The 18879-nt window shown below is 40.5% G+C and overlaps 1 protein-coding gene across 4 annotated transcripts in view; it reads right to left on the bottom strand.

Annotated features, from left to right (window-relative positions):
- LOC110379559 (lachesin) overlaps window positions 1–18879 on the bottom strand; it is a 190100-nt gene that overhangs the window by 39761 nt on the left and 131460 nt on the right. The window contains exon 1 of one of the 4 annotated variants that reach the window (XM_064038748.1): window positions 5284–5457. The exons of the other annotated variants lie outside the window; for them this stretch is intronic. The gene's annotated coding sequence lies outside the window, so the exon portion shown is untranslated. Of the gene's footprint in view, window positions 1–5283; window positions 5458–18879 lie in introns of those variants that run through there. 4 annotated transcript variants of the gene reach the window in all.

The following is an 18879-nucleotide window of genomic DNA, read 5'->3' as shown; positions in this document are numbered from 1 at the left end:
AGTGCACACAATGCTCGCGACACCATTCCGAAGGAAACAATAACTCCAGTGGGTCACATCCGCTAGGAGACGCGGGGGGTGAGCGGGGGGGAGAGAGCAGGGCGCACCCCTGCTTGGGCTTGTAGCCATATTCCAGAGTTGAACATTAGTCCGAACACTGACATATCAAAGATTTATTCTCATTAGGTACTAGGTATACATCTTGACACATAAACACATTCGATATTTTCAGTACCTAACTTTACAATATTGTCGTTTACTGCCGCACACTGGTAGTCGGCAACAAAGCGATAACCCTTATTACCATGTCTGTGTAATCTACTTTGTGAATCTGATATGAACGCCGGCCACTTAATTCATTACGATATTTACATTAGTTTCGCTTCTGAAAGTGTTATGAAATAATAAATTATATCAAATATTATCAGAAGTAACTAAATTAACGTAACCGGGAAATCAAATCGGAACAGAATTATTTAAATTTTTTTTGCAGAATCTTTGCTGTAATCATCGAATGTATAGATTTGTAATAGTAAGTAAGTAGGTAGTAGTGCGGTAGTGGCGCGTGGTGCGAGCTCTGGTTAACGCGCTGTTAACTCTTCGATCGCTGGCGGAGCGGCCGCACACATAAACATCGGCACTTTTATGGCCGCGCCGGGATTATCATAAAAATTAACGTATTGACAATTTCCCCCGCGGCTATTACCGACATGTGACTGCACGCATGGTGTGCTCACTTGCATGCTGATGTGCTTGTCGGAATGTTTGTTTAAATGTTAATGAGAGTCCATTGCGAGCAGTTACCGCGGCGCGTGCCTCATGTTCACAAAACGTTTACTGTCGGACATGGCTCACCTGCTAATATGTCGCTCTGTACATAAACGATACGGATCGCGCTTTTTTGTTATTAAGTACTGAACAATTTGAGTCAAGGAGAGCGTCGAAATACTGAAACTGCAAAAGTAATACCAAGTGCACTGCTTATTGATATTTGTGAGTTATCGCAATATAAATTAGTACATACAATGATATTATGGTCACATAAACACGTGTGACAGATAAGCGTCATTGCGGCCGACATTGTCGGTATTATACATATACGTGGAATATTTTTGTGTCACTTTCCTGTATTCGCATGTGTCATATCAAATCTAATGTCATAGAACATATCTGTTCAAAGCGCTGCGTACGAGGTTACACCACGGGTTACACGCTGGAATCTTGCGGGAACAGACGCCTCGCTTTATATTAGCTAGTTTTTTGACTGAACAACGACATTCACAAAATCACACATCTGTTAATTGAAAGGCTATTTCACTTGGAATTAATATCTCTTTATCAATAAAAGTGAACATGCTCACCCCATACCTACAGAGTTTTCCCAGATTTTCACAGCGAGTGGCCTTTACCCAATTTAGTGGTTATAAATAGGGTTTGATTAACTAGCGGCGAGGAACGTCGGCGTCACTGATGTGGGGCCACACAACCCGCGTGGTCACTCATCGCCCGCGAGCGACGACAAGCGGGCACTGCACAACATAATATTTTTATACCGTCGTGTAAACATGTGCTCTTATAATTGGCTGTTACCATGAAACTAGTGTATTTTTACATAATATTAGTTGTTATACAGCAACCCACTTTGTTATTGTGAATGCATATAGTACCTAATTTAATATCCTTCAATCATACAACAACACCTACGGAGTGAGCCTTTTGTCTCAACACAAATATAACTGTGATACACGACAAAATCAATATATCGTCGTGTAGGTATGTGTCACTATCGAGTGAACTTCTATTGAAAAACAATTTGCCGTCATCTTGACAGGAAATTGTATAGTATGTGTTTGTTATTACCCGCGGGGCTTAGCAAAACAACTGAAAGGCTACATAATATCAAGTTATCAGTAAACAGATCACAGGATGTCGGCAGTAATCAGATGACATGCAGCTGATAGTGAATAGTGCAGTCGGCGGATGCAGCAGTGGTGGTACTCAGACGACTCACTAATGTCGCTGATGAACCGCGTGAGCACGAAGCTTCCGCTGCGTTCTCTTCACTGATCTTAGTTATTCATCGTCAGCCTTTTTATCAACCCACTGCTGGGCACAAGCCTCCTCTCGCAGGGAGAAATGTTATTATTGTCAACTTAAAAGACAAAGATGTCATCCACCCTTTATGACCGTGACACATGAACGTTTACCAAGTTTAGTATTGTGATTGTGCCACATGTGTTTTGGTGACGGCACGGGCTCACACACACACACACGCACACGGTCTCCAGCCGGCGCGCGCGCACGTGTCGCACACAACACGACATGTTCACGCGGAATGCTGATAAACGGATGTTATTTATTGCACCAATGTTAATGTATTTCAGAAATAACTCACATTTGGATGGACATTATAGAGTAAATCACAGAGATTTATAGGTATACCTGCTATGCGATATTGAAGTTCAAAGCCGTTCCAATTTACGTAAAACGTTGGTTGTAAACATAATGCGAATGTAATATGTATAAAATGATATTAGCAACAACAAAAAATCTCTCGAGACGCGCCGCCAAAAAACCATTAGCTTCGAATAAGATTCGTTTGGAGGAACATCAAGAATACAGGCGTGACGCGGCGGCGTGAAGGCGCGGGATTACGCGTTATCTGCGAGGAAGCGATCGCGCGACACCTCGCCGAACAAATTAAATATTTATCTGTGCGGCACGTGCGCGCTCGCCTGTTCGTCGTGAGTAATGCGTGCGAGACGCTCTGTCTCTCACAGTGCCTGCGGTACACTGCGGGCTCGCTGTGGGATACAAGTCACACATATACAATTGGACGCATAATGGACGCGTATGTGAACTACAGGCGTGAGTGCAACCAACGCAAAAGGTAAATCCCTACTAATATTATAAATGCGAAAGTAACTCTGTCTGTTACTCTTTCACGCCTAAACGACTGAACTGATTTTAATAAAATTTGGTACAGAGATAGAGTTGACCTTGAGAAAGAACATAGAATAGTTTTTATCCCGAACATTTGAATAATTCTCTTGGAAACGCTATAGGTATAACCGAACTCTACGCGGGCGAAGCCCTGGGCGGAAGCTAGTAATAATTATATTTAAGAAAATATATGACATACATCTGATTTAATGCGTTTATTCACCTTAAAGTATTTTAAATTATTGTTTCAAAGTCAAAGTCACAATGTTTGTTTAGAACAACTGATGTAAGTAGCACATATAGCAAGCTGATATCAAGTAAATCTTTAAGTTACCAAAAAACTGTTGTCGTGGAAGGTATACGCGCGGCTAATCGGAACCAAAATAAACGTCTGCACCGAATTACCGGAGTCTTATTATAGAGCGAAGTAATTAATAGTTGGAGGGTGTTTATTTATTGTGCCTCGCATGAGGAAGGAAACGCTAATCATAGAGCTCGCGCTGTTTGCCTTGTTCTAAACTCCCACTAAGCCAATCATTCATATCAATATAAATGTTCAAACTCTGAAGTAGTTCCTTCCTTCACAAATGGAATAAAATAAATCCCTAAATTAAATCTTTAGTTTTAATTACTTTTGAAAAGAAAATATCATATATTATGTAAGCATAGACGTTCAACGTTGAGTAAAGAATCGCACGGAGTTACATTATACAAAACTATGGCTTGTTTACTTCATCGTTCGCTATCGAAAAATAAGCACAAAGAAATTGGGAAATGTGATAGTCTATCATTGTAAAAAAGGATTAACAAGGTTTTCACATACCCACGTTACACCTTTGCCTGTACACAATAAGAATACCGAATAACCAGTCGCTGGTAACTCGTAGCGTCAGTATCGAGTACGCGCGTGACGTCACCGCGCGGGCAGTCACCGGCGCTCTGTGATTAGCTGATGACAGGCGCTGTGTTCCTGCCCATTACTGGCCATTACTCATACGAGCTCAGTATTCACTCGGACAACATCAGGCGCCCTACTACTGAATACTGAATAAACACTACCTAATCGTTCCACAGCCATTGATTTTATGTTCGCTATTTATTGTTCCTAACTGTCGCGGCGCAATTAGACCGTTGCACTCCCGCACTCTTTGTAAGACGATAACTTTGTCTTCAGATAATAAACAGTTTGTAAAATAAAAGAGCGCGCGAAAGTTCCCGGTGACGTGAAGGGAGGGTCGCGGAGTGAGGAGGGGGGGGGGGCTCCAACAGATTCGCTGATAAAACAACTTGATTTCTGTAACGTCAGCACTTTTTGCCGATAACGACGTTTAAGTTGCTGTTCACAAGCATTTTTAATGTCAATATTCACGCCCCTGACTTACAGAGAGGGGCAGACAGCTTCAGGGCTTAGTGAAGGTAGTGATGTATGATCCGCGATTACTGTGCAGGGATAGTCGGCAGTATGGGGATATTTTTCATAACTGTACTTAAATCGGCCATTAACCCTGTGCATGTTTATTGATCTACGCAATTCATGTTTGAATAATAATCATACATACATAGTACATAGGAATAGACTATTTTTTGAATTAACGAAACTATCGGTGTACAGCTTTATTAATGGTATTTTGCGTAAAATTCATTAAAATCATAACAAAATTGAGGTGGGCATGTAGGTACTAGTGCGGGTCTCGGGGTCCGGCAGGCCTGAAATCGCTTTGTGGCTTTAAAATAATTTAAGAGATTGATCCATCGGCCTTGTGTCCGGCTATTTAGTAGTAAGTATACCTATATAAATACGGGATATTTTTGTTTGAGGACAACAACATAGTCAATTCGCCGGGCCGATACTCGGATCCCTCACAAATAAACAGCCATCACTTATTAAAGTTAAACACTTGACCACGCCACACTGAATACGGTGACCGGAACACGGTGACCGAGACGATACATACATACATAGCAATATGTTTACACAAACAAGGATTGGTTCCCGATGGATATTTCACACCAGATTTCTACCCAAGTCTCTCGGAGAGCGCTCATATTCTACGTCATCCATGGTTAGTATATCATTTGAACTGTAAACATATGTGTTGCAACACTTGCTCACACCCAAAACCGCAAACAGATGAAAGACGAAGTAACGCTCATTTCGTTTGATTTAACATTAGAATATAATCCATGTGTGTGGCACTTGTGCTAGGTTGGAGTATCTGTGTGTTCCCGGCTGTGCCGTCCAGTGCAGCGAATTTCAGCAGCAAGTAGGTGTAGGTGCGAACATCCTGTATACTCACTCGGCCACCAGTAACTACTCATCTCAATAAAGGAACAACATACGTGGTAATGTTGAGAAGCAATGTATCGGAGGGGTTCGTCATCAGGTGATCGAGGTATCGTTGAGGACACGAAATACTAGCCACAAAACTTTGGTTAACTCTTGTATTAAACTATCTACTAGTCAGGAACAATAATCAAGTCACAAATCACAAGACACTCCTCCGAGCGCGTAGCAAGCACGTCCGGAGTCGACCGCGGCTCAATGCGAACTGACTCATGGTGCCGTCGACTTGTGCGTCACTAGCGCTCGGTGTTGCGTCAGAGTGCTCGGCCATGACGCCACACCTGACTAGTGGCGCCATCTATTTAACACGACTGAAACTAAGACGGACATGACGTTGCACACTAGACTGCATCTAAGCTTAACCTTAAATTGTATGTTTTTCACCGACTTCCCAAAAAGGAGGAGGTTCTCAATTTGGCCGATATTTTTTGTAATAAACATTGACCAATTATAACCTTCTCTGTCACCTCCGCAGTGGTCAAACCCGGCTTTGTTTTTGTATCCGCGCTGAAGTATTCAGTCTCCGACTCGGCTCCATAAAAAGAATATAAATTGAGACACGTCACAGTTAAGGTCTCGCTCCGGCGACAAAGCGTCCTATTAATCTTGCTGCGATGTGCCATCAAAAATAACTTATCGAGATTATTCAGCGTTAGCGGAGGCTGGCGGAGATGTTCGTTCACAAGTTTTTGTCAATCGCTGTAGCTCGCTCTTCATACATAAAAGGCGCGCACGTAACATTCTTTGTATTGTATTATTTTTTCATTTATGTTGGGTTCGTTGAGGGCTGGTTTACTAAAGAATCTGAAGCACCGGCTGGAGAGAAATGTGCTGATATTACTCGCCGCCGAGTGTCGTGGCGCGGAACACTCGGGATGTTCGACTCATTTAATATACACTATGGAAGCGTACGTTAGAGCGGGGTCGCACTGTGCGTCACATGGTGTAAACGTACGGAAATCTGCACGTAACGTACTGTAATGACAAGCACTTATTGTAGCAAAGGGTTTTATCCCTAACCATTACAAGCTCATACTAAGATATTATTTATTATTATTTAAACTTTATTATCAGGCATCAAATGGCCCATATAGATAAATACCTTTTGCTAACTTGTGTTAGGCACAAAAAAAGTTAGTAAGGTAAACGTACCAATACTCGTCGGATTTCGGAAATCCCCGACTTTGAAGCGCTACTGTGTGTTAAATATTCAATAGAAAATGAAAATTTTTGCATGACGTGATAGAGTATTTATTCATTATTCTAAGTAACTAATGTTTTTTTAATCATTTTGATGGGTTTATATACTTATTAAGGCAAAAGTAAAAAAAGGGCGATTTGTACCAATAGTCTTCTGATTTGTACGGATACTCGTCAAATATTCCCAGTACTCGTCGCGTATTTACAGAATGTACATGGCTAGTACGCAAGCGTGTGAAACTAGTCGCGAATAGATTGGAATTCACTTTTTATACAAAGTCTTCCGATGTATACAGCAGCAGTACGCAAATACTCGCATATATTTTGTAGTGGCCAAAGTATCTTGCTTTGTTCCATAATATACAGTGCTAGTCCGCATGCAAACTAATCGTGTATACCTTGGAATAGGCGCGAAAAACTTTACGATTCCAATCTATTCGCGAGCAGTTGCATGCTCGCCGTTTTGATTAAAACACGACCTAGCATTTAATGTTAATTTAAATATTAATAATGCTCGTTCAATTTAAAAACATTGTATTATAAATTGAAGTTAGGGACGAAAACGAATCGCTGCAAAACCGACTCCACGTAGTCTTGTCTGCCCTACCCCTAGAGTGCAATTCAAAACCGCGTAGGCGCGGAGGGGCGAGGCGGCCTGCGAGCTGAGGCGCAGGTAGTTTTAACGCTCGCCGACGCGGCTGAGGATGGCCGGCTGAGCCGGCCAGCAAGCCGAAGCTGCGGTGGTGAGCGTGAAAACCATCTGCGACGATAAGCTCGCATGGGACCGCCGGAGCCCCGCAGCACCGGAGCCGTGACAGAAGCGATGCTTGCTGCATGTTGCTTGCTTACATTTTAAACGTACTGAGTTAAAAAATTAGCTAATTAAATATATTTTAATGATGTCATTTAATAGTATTTTAGAAGTTTACTGTTAGAATGCCTGCTACAAAAGATGCTAAAAAGTAACCATCATGCTGAGTTGTATTTAGAGTGGTTTGCTTAGAAGATAGCTAGTGGCTAAGATAGTATTATTTAGATGCTCGTTAATTGTAGCTGACTTAATAATTTAGAAGGCAACATACATTTTTGGGGGCGAATAATGATATTAAAAAGAAGCCTGTTTAATTAGCATTTTTAATAAACAAACTCAAATTCAAAAGCCATTTTTATTTAATGCTTTACTTAATATTAATTTTGTATAGTTAAATTTGACCGTGTATAGATTGGAAAGATACATGTGCACGTCTAAGCTACGAAATATACGCGAGCAGTACGCAAAATTCGTGTATACTTTGAAATCACAAATTAAAAAACAGCATTACAAAGTATCAGCGAGCAGTTTCCTATGGATGCGTTTTGGCTATGTACACTCTGTAAATACGCGTACTCGTCAACTTTTAATGCTAATGTAAACTCTCTGCTCTTGAACATAAGGTTCAAGATATGTACACTTTTTTGTACTTGAATTTGTGAAGCGTACTTGTGATTTTGGACCATTAGGTAGGTAGATAGATAAAAAACCAAATTCCTATTTAGAATAGCAGGTCATAATCTGTTAGAAGAGCAGGTATTCAATAAAGCAAATACATGGTTGCATTTTAATTTATATTCCTATCTATCAAACGCTTGGAATCACAAAACCAGTCTATAAAATATCTCTACTAATATTATAAAGCTGAAGAGTTTGTTTGTTTGTTTGAACGCGCGTATCTCAGGAACTACTAATCCGATTTGAAAATTTCTTTCAGTATTAGATAGCCCATTTATCGAGGAAGGCTATAAGTTACTTTTTATCCCGATACGGGAAGTAGTTCCCACGGGATGCGGGTGAAACCGCTGGCAGAAGCTAGTATGTTATATTTCTTAATCATAATAACGATGCAGTCATGTGCATATGTAGCACGAGTAAAATAAATTACTTTTAGAATATTTAAATTGTAAAATAAAATAATTAGTATTCACAAAAAATAAAAGCCACATTCATTTATATAGCTTTCCGCGAAATAATTACTAACATTCATAGATATGTAGGTAAGGTTGTCACTCATCAAAACTTCTGAACTGCTTAGCCATGCGCTAAGCAGTTCAGAAGTTTAAGTTTAAGTAGTTTAAGTAGTACTAAGTACCATTTGCAAAAATCTCTATAGACAGTTTAAACTGTCTACTGTCTTAAAGGTATCAATCAAAAAATAAAATATGATTAGGTACAACTAACCGTTCGAACCCAATAATAATAATAATATCTAACCCCCAGGGCATCTGAGGCTGATGACGGGGAGTAGCGACCCCGCGGGGCTATATATCCGAGTGCTCCGGGGAGAGTATACTGCCCCCATCTCCGGCCTGCCGGAGTGAAGGTCTCCCGCCTCTTGGCTTGCCTTCATTGGCCGACCAGAGTGGAGTCGCTAGAGCAGGGTTAGCAGCCCTGCTCGGAGAGTAGGTGCCTCGTGGTAAGTGGCGAGTGGGCCGGTGATGCTGGACCCACAGGGAGCGCGTGATCTGCGTTTAAAGTCCGCCGAGGTATCCTCACCCTTCAGCCGCTCATGTACTTGTTGCCCTCTTGTTGCGATTTAGCGACTGATTCCCGGGGGCCCAGTAAGTGAGGTGGCGAGTCTCCACCATTTTAACATGTATTTGATACATTGTCATCGGCAGGTGCCATAGTTCCTCATCATCATCATCCTTTTTTCCCAACTATGTTGGGGTCGGCTTCCAGTCTAACCGGATTCAGCTGAGTACCAGTACTTTACAAGAAGCGACTGCCTATCTGACTTCCTCAACCCAGTTACCCAGGCAACCCAATACTCCTTGGTTAGACTGGTGTGAGACTTACTGGCTTTTGACTACCCGTAACGACTGCCAAGGATGTTCAAGGATAGCCGGGACCTACAGTTTAACTTGCCATCCGAAACACAGTCATTGGTGTCATTGCAGGATATACTTAGAAAGTACATACAAACTTAGAAAAGTTGCGTTGGTACTTGCCTTACCTGGAATCGAACCCGCGCCCTCATACTTGAGAGGTTGATTCTTGGCCACCAGGCCACCACGACTTTTTTTCCAGGTGCCATAGTTCCTATAGTTTCCTATATCCTAATCCACTAACATCCCAACGCAATAGCCCAAGTAGTTTTCCTCCATAGTTAGCAATACTTTAGCACAGAACCGGAGATTGTCCTTGGGTTCATTTCTATAGTGTATACAGGGATAATCGTCGGTTTTGTGTCACCATTTCATTAAAGTTGTCTCATAAGGGCCTTTAAAATTTTTTTGCTGCATCTGATGTTGTGTGTGGGCCCTTGATTTACAGCTTTCATGACTTTTAAAAGGCCCTCTTTCTTGTAGTTTCTTTCAGTCATGATCTGCTATTAAAATTACGATCATGCAATCACTAAATACAGACAATTTTAAATAAAAAAATCTTACTTAAGATTACTCTTTACCCATCAATATCGAATACGACAAGCAAAGTGACAGCGATGGTTCGATCTTAGTTTTAAAACTGATTTTAATATTTTTTGCGTCAAAACTAGTTGCATGACATAATTTTTATACAGGCGCTATTAAGGTACGTTAGGAAGACGCGGTACAATACGCATGACGAAATGCAGTTATTTTGAACAAAAAGCATAGTGTATGAACAGTCAATTTTTGTTTGCCACATAGAAACAAAAGCTAGTGATAGACCTACTAGTACCCAAAGCGGTAGATCTTAATCGAATGGCAGAGGTCTACAGTGTATACCTGAAAAAACACTCGTAGAAAGTGCATACTTATAGAAAATTTATTAATTAAGGGGATTTAACCATTAAGAAACATATGAATTGAATCGAATAACATGACTGTGTGCGTGAACCAGCAGAGTAAAATTTAACCCTAAGAAAAAGCTTAAAAGAAACGCAGTTTTATGAACAAATGTAGTCTAAACCTTAAATATGTTTGTTCTAGACAGTTATCAATTTTGTAAAAGTCCCGATATTTGCTATTTATTCGCGTTTTGTACTGTAAAACACAAAATATCCTCATTATGACGAGATTAGGTGCAACTTCTGAGCAGGTCCCAGTAGTCGTCATAATAATTGTAAAATTGACGGGTTTTGGGTCAAATGGGAGTTTTGAAGTACCAATAGATGTCACATTAAAAAAATATATCTTCTATGTTAAAAGTATTCCAAATTGCATATTACATCGCTAGCAAATAAACTTAACTATCTAATTAAACAAAGAAACATACCACAGACCCCACTGGAGTTATGTAAATCAAAACACAAAACCACGTGCTGAATTTCACTTTTGACAGCTGAACTTCACGAAAAAACGATTTTGTTAGGGCACACACGTTTCAAATAACATATCTTAAAAGCCGTGACTGTTAAAACCCCGTATTGTTATTTCAATTGTGCAATATATTATCAAGAATATGTTGATATATAAATCGGCCCATTTTAAGTTCAGTAGAAAATAATAATAAAAGTTTTAAGATTAATTGACGACTATTGGGGCATGACGACTTCACCCGCGTTTACCTTATATAAAATTTAAATCTACGTTAGTAGCACTTCACTTATTATGCACAACGTCTGTGCGGAACTTCTACGTGGAAGCGGAAGGGATATATTATATACGGAGACTTTATTTCCGATAGGCATAATGCTCAAGTCCTCAGGGTGAAAGTGAATGCAACTGGACCGGTGTCTCTGCGTCGCCTGCCGCAGGACGCGGGGCGCGCGGGGTGAGGCGGGGAGGGGGGGGCTAGGGTTGTCGCTCGGCGTGATGTAGGGCTGCGTCTCGGCACAATCATGTCGAGCAAAAAAATAATTGTGCTATATTTCAGCAGAAAGCGCTATTTCGCGGTTCATTACTGTAATGGACGAAATAAAGTGCATGCGGCGACCGACGACGGAACTCGTCCGGTCGAACATCATATATTGTACTTATGGACATTTTGTACCCATCCTAAAAGCCTTACTTTAACTCTTACGCTGGTAGCTGTCATAATATTTTGTTGAAACAAATTCACTTTTAAACCAACCCCAGTGGGCACTTAGGTACTCACAAGCCACTGTAATGTTCAGTGTAGCTGAAACCCCTAACGCTAAATTCGTTTAAGATTTACGAGCACCATAACAACAAACAAACTTGTGTGTGAGGCCCTGACACACAGGAGCACATGACTCGCGGTGCACGGAGTAGTGGCGGTCACAACTATGGCGACGCAAGATGTTGTGTATGTAAGACAATCCCATATGTGACGTCCTCGGCGCGGTGAGCGAGCCTGTGACGCATCGCGCTCGTGTCAGCGCTTCCTGCAGTGCCCTCTCACAACCTCTGTACGTCTGAACTTTATGCTTTCACTAAGTAAGTATTAACATCGCCGAGTAATGCAGGAGGAAACGTAGCGCACATCGATACACCCCACTAGATGGGAGAGCTTATTGTGATAAAGATACGGATTTCAAATAGACGACGGTCTCTACAAAACATTTCAAATGGTTAGGTGCTGCCGTCGCTATGAGTCAATCCCGGATATTCTCCCGGATTGCGCGTAGTTCTAACTGTTGGATTTTTTTCTCTTCCGATAAAATCGTACAGCCAACGTTTTGGAAACCCGAAATCCGTATAGGTTTGGACTAAAATATCGCCGAGATATTCTGTCCTGTCATTTTTGTGACAGCGGCGCGCATCGCTCGCTGTGCGATGAATAAACCAGCGCTGGAATGTGCCGGCGCTGGCAACACTGCTGCCGAACAATTCCTGAAATACTTCCCGCACCCGTTATCATCGATATGTACCATACGCGACTTGTCACGACAATATACCAATGTCGGCGGAATATTCACATCGCTCACGTCAAATCTCGCCCACTAACTCGTCTCACGCAAAAATTATCATTTACTTACTGCTAAAATATTCATTTCAACAAATTGTGGCACAAGTGAAATAAGTGCAATGAATACAAAATCAATGGCACTGCTAGTTAACACAGTTCCATATCACAGTATCAGTGAAGTGACGAGTCGTGCTCGCACGGCCGACTACAGGCACTTTCTCCAAACTGTTTGTTTTTCATCTCGGCAGCTTGAGCTAATGCCATTAATATATCCAAAAATACCCTCCGGTGAAGCCAATATCTTTGAACGCTCCAATAGTGTATTATGAGGCAAAGCCGTCTCATGTAATATGTTCAGGCGCACGTTCAGCGAGCAAACAGCGCGCTGCTGATGTTATCCGCGTGTGTGCGCACCGCATTACCCGCGTCAGGTAAATTGTGTACGTGATGCCCGCGCTAAGGGCCCCACGCACCGGCTTAATAACACAGTTTTTTGTGAATAAATTACAACTCAAAGCAATCAGTTTCTAGTATCATCAAGCTTGCCGGAAAATCCTTGTTCAGCGATGAATGACAAAATACAGTCACAAGAAGATAAATTATTTGAATTCAACTTAATTAACTAATCCAATTTATATTCAAGGAGATTTTATGAGTCGAGTTGTAAAAGAAATGTCGCCCTATACATTTGTAATGTGCCGCTAAAATATCACGTTGAAGCAATAAATAGTCGCGCGGCCGCCGACAGAATGGAATCTGCCGACGCGGCCAATATTGACGACAGACATTCATTCGTTCATTCACGACTCGTTGATATCGCGAAATTAGCTATTGATGTAGTGAGCAAGTGACTGAACAAAAGCAGAGTGCCCCATTGATCCGGCCCCAGGAGCACTGATGCCAGTTATTGCGCTTCACGCAACTCTATTGTATCACAAATTGAGCTTACTCTAATAAATTCATCGATTTATCGAACAGATGTAATATTATCACTGCATTCATTAGTTGCAACCTGTCTACAGTAGTACAGGATTCTATGAAGTGATATGAAGATCTTAGTGCACATAAGTTATCCCTGTAAGGTCCGGGAAGGACGAGGAGTGTAATTGAGTAGAGAAGGTCGGCGCTGTGGTGACGAGCCTGGGGCTACCGGCGCAGCTGCGGCAGGTAATAAGGCGCGGCTCGAGGCGGCTCCCGCAAATCTGCCCAATATCGAGGGTTTATTCAGCCGCTGAACAAACAACCGCTACACGGCCAAGCTTTACTTAGCGACGAATATGAACGTGTTAGGTAATATAATATATCAGTTGCAAGGTCTTTGGAGTTGCCTGGCATTGCAACCAATTGGCACCTGTAGCTACTATCCAAATAACATAGGTAATCCTTATACATAGGGATTAGCGGAATCAAACAAAATATCAATTTCAACAGTAAAGCTAATCCTGAAGTGATTATAAGTGTGGGGAAGCGCGCGGCCGGTAATTACTCGGTCCATGTCTGACGGGATATCATACGGAATACTAATTGAAGTGTGAGCTATCGGTGCTGAGCTGGATGACGCTAAGCCCCTCAACTTACGCGGCATTATTCCACTGTGACACGCGTCATCGAGTTACAGTAGTTACAGCTCACGTTACCGACACATCTCGCGTTTACTTTAGCTCCTCCTCATCATTAAACTACTTACAATCTTATCCTATTCTGGTTGTGAAACCGTAGCTAAGCATCGCAGTTGAGATAATTGTATTATGCACACAACATTTCCGATGGTTTAGTAATATTCAACTGTGGCGGAAGTTGTAAAGGGCTCGCGGGGCGCGGGGCGGGGACTAGGATGAAGTGAAATGATAAAATGTTCTGAGAAGTTCCACGTAACGTGGAATGAGGGCTACCGCGTATGAAATCGCCGCTAGAGGCGCTAGTGTAGCGTGAGGTCTTCGAAACGTCAAATGCCACTGTTTGTTTACGCGCGAGGGTTTATATTTCTAATTAAATTAATATTGTGAATATTTAACAATAATTTAGATTAATTTGCCACTCTTTAATGTTTCGGAAACTTGTGTTCGCATTTCTTTTTCGAGCAAAACGGCACTGCGCAACACTGTGGCATCGCCAATACGTTCACACTATAGTTCTATTGTATTACATATGATCTAATATAATCATCTAATTTAGATATAAGTTTTAGCGCTCATGATACGAACTTTGGTTGCCATAGTTTTAGAACTCACGCTACCGTTGCGCCATCTGGTGAAACAAAAAACGGTAGCCCCCATTCATTAAAAACAAAGAACAGAAATAAAATACATAGTCTGAAACACACAATCTTTTTTAAGGAATGATCTGGATTTCGCTGAAAGATTGTTTCAACAGAATTCTATGTAAATCCTATATGAATGCAATTCAGAGGAATGATACTAATATGTTTTAAGGGCACTTTGTTCTTGGGAGAGCCAGTTCACGCTTCCTAAAAGCCTGTCTTAGTTAGTAAGTAGGTACTAGCTTAGTAAGGCTGTATGAAGTGAGTGACATTATATTTGGGTTTCAGCGTGACAACTAAATGAAGGAGTGATCTCTGAGGAGTGGTACTTCTGTGTGTTGCGACGGGCGGCGCGGGTGCGTCGTAAATAGCCCTTTGATGTAGCGCGGCCAGGTGACACGCGCACATACATCACTGCTTGTTAAACACAAGTTCACATAGTGCTGGGAATTAGCCGCTCTGCCGCTCCATGCCACCAGCTTAATTCACACAAAATATACCCCTAACTAGATATTTTTAGCACGTTTACATAAAACTGACAATCAACTGAAGTTTTGATAGCAATTAGTAATAAAATATGCCGTCGTATAATAGCTGTATTCAGCAGTTGTATTTCCGACGGCATGATTACACAAACGAATCTAACACAAAGACAGTTGGAAACAAACTTGGCCACTTTTGTTCGGCGGATATTTAAAAAGTTGGTTTGCTCGGAGTGGAGTGGCTCTGTGGAGTAGCGCGACATACATTGTTAATTATTCGCGGCACGAGCGATGGACGCACATTAAAACTTGTCGATGTAAACGGGCCGCGCATAAATTATCGCGCCGCGCTGCCGACACTGCGCTCCGGGACTATTATTTTATTATGATTACACGCCTCACAAATAATTGAGCTTTTTGTTATAAGTTTGTGCCACAGTTTTTGTATCTATTTTTATATTTCTGGGTATTTATTATCACTTGCTCACATTTATACATGTTATGAAAAAAAAAATATCATGGCATAGAATGGTACATTTTTAATCCAATTATGAGCACAATCTAACATTAATGTTTTTAAATGAGCAATTAATTTCAACTATCCTTTAATTACTACATTCCAAAATAGAGACATCTTGTTCCCTCCAATAAAGTGAGTTAATATTAGATGTGTCAGATGTGTGTACATAAATACCGCGGAGTGTCACACAGTTCCCTGTGAGTGTCAGTCCTGCGTAGTGTTGTGCGATTCAATTAGTGATGTCCATAATGTAGCGATGTTTCCTGAGACTTATAAATAGTATATTTATGGTAATGTGCCGCGTCCCGCGACTGCTCGCGTTCTGTCGGGAACTCATTCATAATAATATGTATTATGTTGCCACGAATGTGAACCTTTGTCAAACTGAGAATTCATCTCGTATTCATTTCAATGTCAATAACACATTCATACGTAAATGAATACCTAGTTATTCAATCTGGATTTATTTTGGGCATTTTATAGCTAAGGGGAAATTTGAAGAAAGATACTGTTTTTATAAATAAAGGGATTTAACTCTTCCAAAAGAATAACAAAGCGATACTTAATACTTAAAGACTGTGAATTATTGTAATATGTTTGTAGATTTAAACATACCTACATTAAATGAAACTGTCACACAGATGTGGTGTTTAAGAAGAAAAACTGTTAAAATTGTAATCAATATTTAATAAAAGATAAAGTTATAAATCAGAAAACAATTAAATAATTCGCATAAACTTACGAATTTATAAATGGTTCTCGAAACGATTTGAACTTCAGTCATAAAATTAATTTAATTGCTACTACTTACTCTATTCATTCGATGAAAATAGTGCGATTGTGTTCATTAAATTCATTCAAAAGACTTCGAAATTGTGGAATTATTTGTTATCCAAGTTTAATAACTATTCTGAACATCATTACTTAAAAACTAATAATGAGTATTTCAGTTATTAATCTCCATCTACAGTTGTTTGTAGTGAAGTACGTGCCTACATCAAATTAATATTAATGACGATCGTCTAACGTTACATCAGTCTGTCACAGCTCGGTGAAGTAGTGACACACACACACACACACACAAACTATAAAGTTACGAAATGGCCTGAAAACCCACATGAATGAAAATTGTGAAACTAAGTTCAAACTTATTATGTTACATGAGTAAACTTTCGGCCTTCAGCACCCGAACTGTTTAATCATCACGAAAGTTAATATAATCCTAATGGTAAATAAAGGAGATCGCCTTTTTCTTCAAGTATTTTTTGCTAGTTAAGGAAGTAAGCGCGACTAACTTAAGTACTTTAACTTGCCAATTATCTCGTCGACTATTGTTTACATTTTGAAATTGAAGTATTTACACGTAAACATAAGAAACACGTCACGTCATAGAGCACTATGACGTGTTAATAACACTTAATAAATTAATAATACGTGTAGTTCATGCAGTATATTATACAGACAGAGTGGTCACGGTAGCACTCTCGTGCTCGTGCCGTGCGTGCTCCGGGTACCAGGGCGGCAGGCGACGTCAGAGATGTGCTCATAATATGTATAAACCCCAAAACGATTACTCCGTTTGCTTATTGGCGTTAGAGGCTTACATAAGTTCCGACTTCAAATTCAATAGCAACGTATGAACATGCAGTACCGCATATTGTGTTGCTCTTACTGCAACATACAATTGGCACTAAATTCCCTTTACCAAATGTCTATTTACAGAGCAACCTGCTTGATCAAATGTTTTAGAAAGCGGACAATATTGAGAAGTTCTTGGTATGCGCGGGACAGACAGTCATACAAAAAGCCTGTTTAGTAACGAATGACGAGCTTATGGAATCTCAAATTTTGGCAAAACGATGAGGACATATTGTAATGCTTGGGTTATTGAGGAAGTATACATTTTTGGCAACTGTTACAGTTTTAACGCTATATTTGCGCTAGAAAGTCTGAAGTATTTCATTACAGGGTACGGCGGCTGCTGAACCACATCTCACATTACAATACCATAATACATATAATTACGACACGTCATGCGATACTAATTTGTAGAAACCACACACATAGAATAGTACTGTACATACGTAGTACTTACATTATAAACACGCGCTGACCACAAATTCACTTTGTAGTGTAATAACTTCATCACCTCGTGTTGAATTGAATATGCTAACGTCCTGTTCGTACTAAATAAATAATATGATGTCGTAATGTATTCAGGTTTGAGGTACAGCCTGTGTGTACCAGGTTATCATGCGATCAGGGAGGTAGTCGCGCATTGTTCTACCTTTCGTTCAACTCTTAGCTCATTATTGCTCTTTTCAACTGATTTTAATTTCGTACAAAGGCTTTTCATAAATTGTTATAACTTCTTTGTTAACGTTCTGTTTGATGAATATTATAACAACGCGAACAAAATCATGTTGATTGCCATTTAATTATTAATTAGCATGGGATATAATGTGAAAACTCTTAGCGTTATGTAGGTACAGCCACTGAAAAAAATATTTTCATCAATATCATGAAAAAAATATTTTATTGTATTTTAAGTTTTAACAATAAAAACAAAACCAAACAAAATGTCATTATTTTTGCTTGGAACCTCGGATTTTGATTACAAGTTAATTACAAGTTGTGTTTGATTGGGATAAAACTGTACGCGATGTTCCTGTGAATAAACAATTGGTTGTCACTAGTAGGTACGACATAATTTATGAACAGGCAACAGAAATAAGTGCGGTTTCGTGGCGATCACTACTGTAACATTATATTTGTTTGTCCTTGACGCTTGTAACGTGTTCAACGGAAACAAACAATCATGGCGACAGCGGGGGCGGTTCCTCTACTCACTAATATCATTTAGGTATATACGAGAAGGTAGGACACACAATTTTATAATACTTAGTTCATTTTCCAACAGTGAAGCTGTTTACATTCTCAGCCATCACAAATAAATTCAATACAGTTCACTCAATGTCGGTCTACCAATGAATGAACAAAAATTCAATAAAAGCATCGCATGCTACACAAAGTGTGGTGCAAATTAAATTCTTAAACAATTTTCGCCTAACTGGTTAGCGGTGGAACAAAACGAGCCAATTTATGTAGTCTGTGGACACGTGAGGCCTGTGATTCGGCTTGACATAATGCACTCATTACAGGTCACGCGACGCGGCGGCGGCGTGGCCGTGGCGTGGCGGTGGCGTGCTCGCGGTCTCAGCGCCACACGCCACGCTATTAATATTGTAATGAACAAGGGTAAAGTTTTTGCCGCCGCGTGTGCTCCACACGAGACACGGC

Source organism: Helicoverpa armigera, chromosome 17, assembly GCF_030705265.1.
Source record: "Helicoverpa armigera isolate CAAS_96S chromosome 17, ASM3070526v1, whole genome shotgun sequence".
Lineage (NCBI taxonomy): Eukaryota > Metazoa > Arthropoda > Insecta > Lepidoptera > Noctuidae > Helicoverpa > Helicoverpa armigera.
Note: the sequence above shows the minus strand (reverse complement) of the source record. Positions and strands in the feature narration are given on the sequence as shown.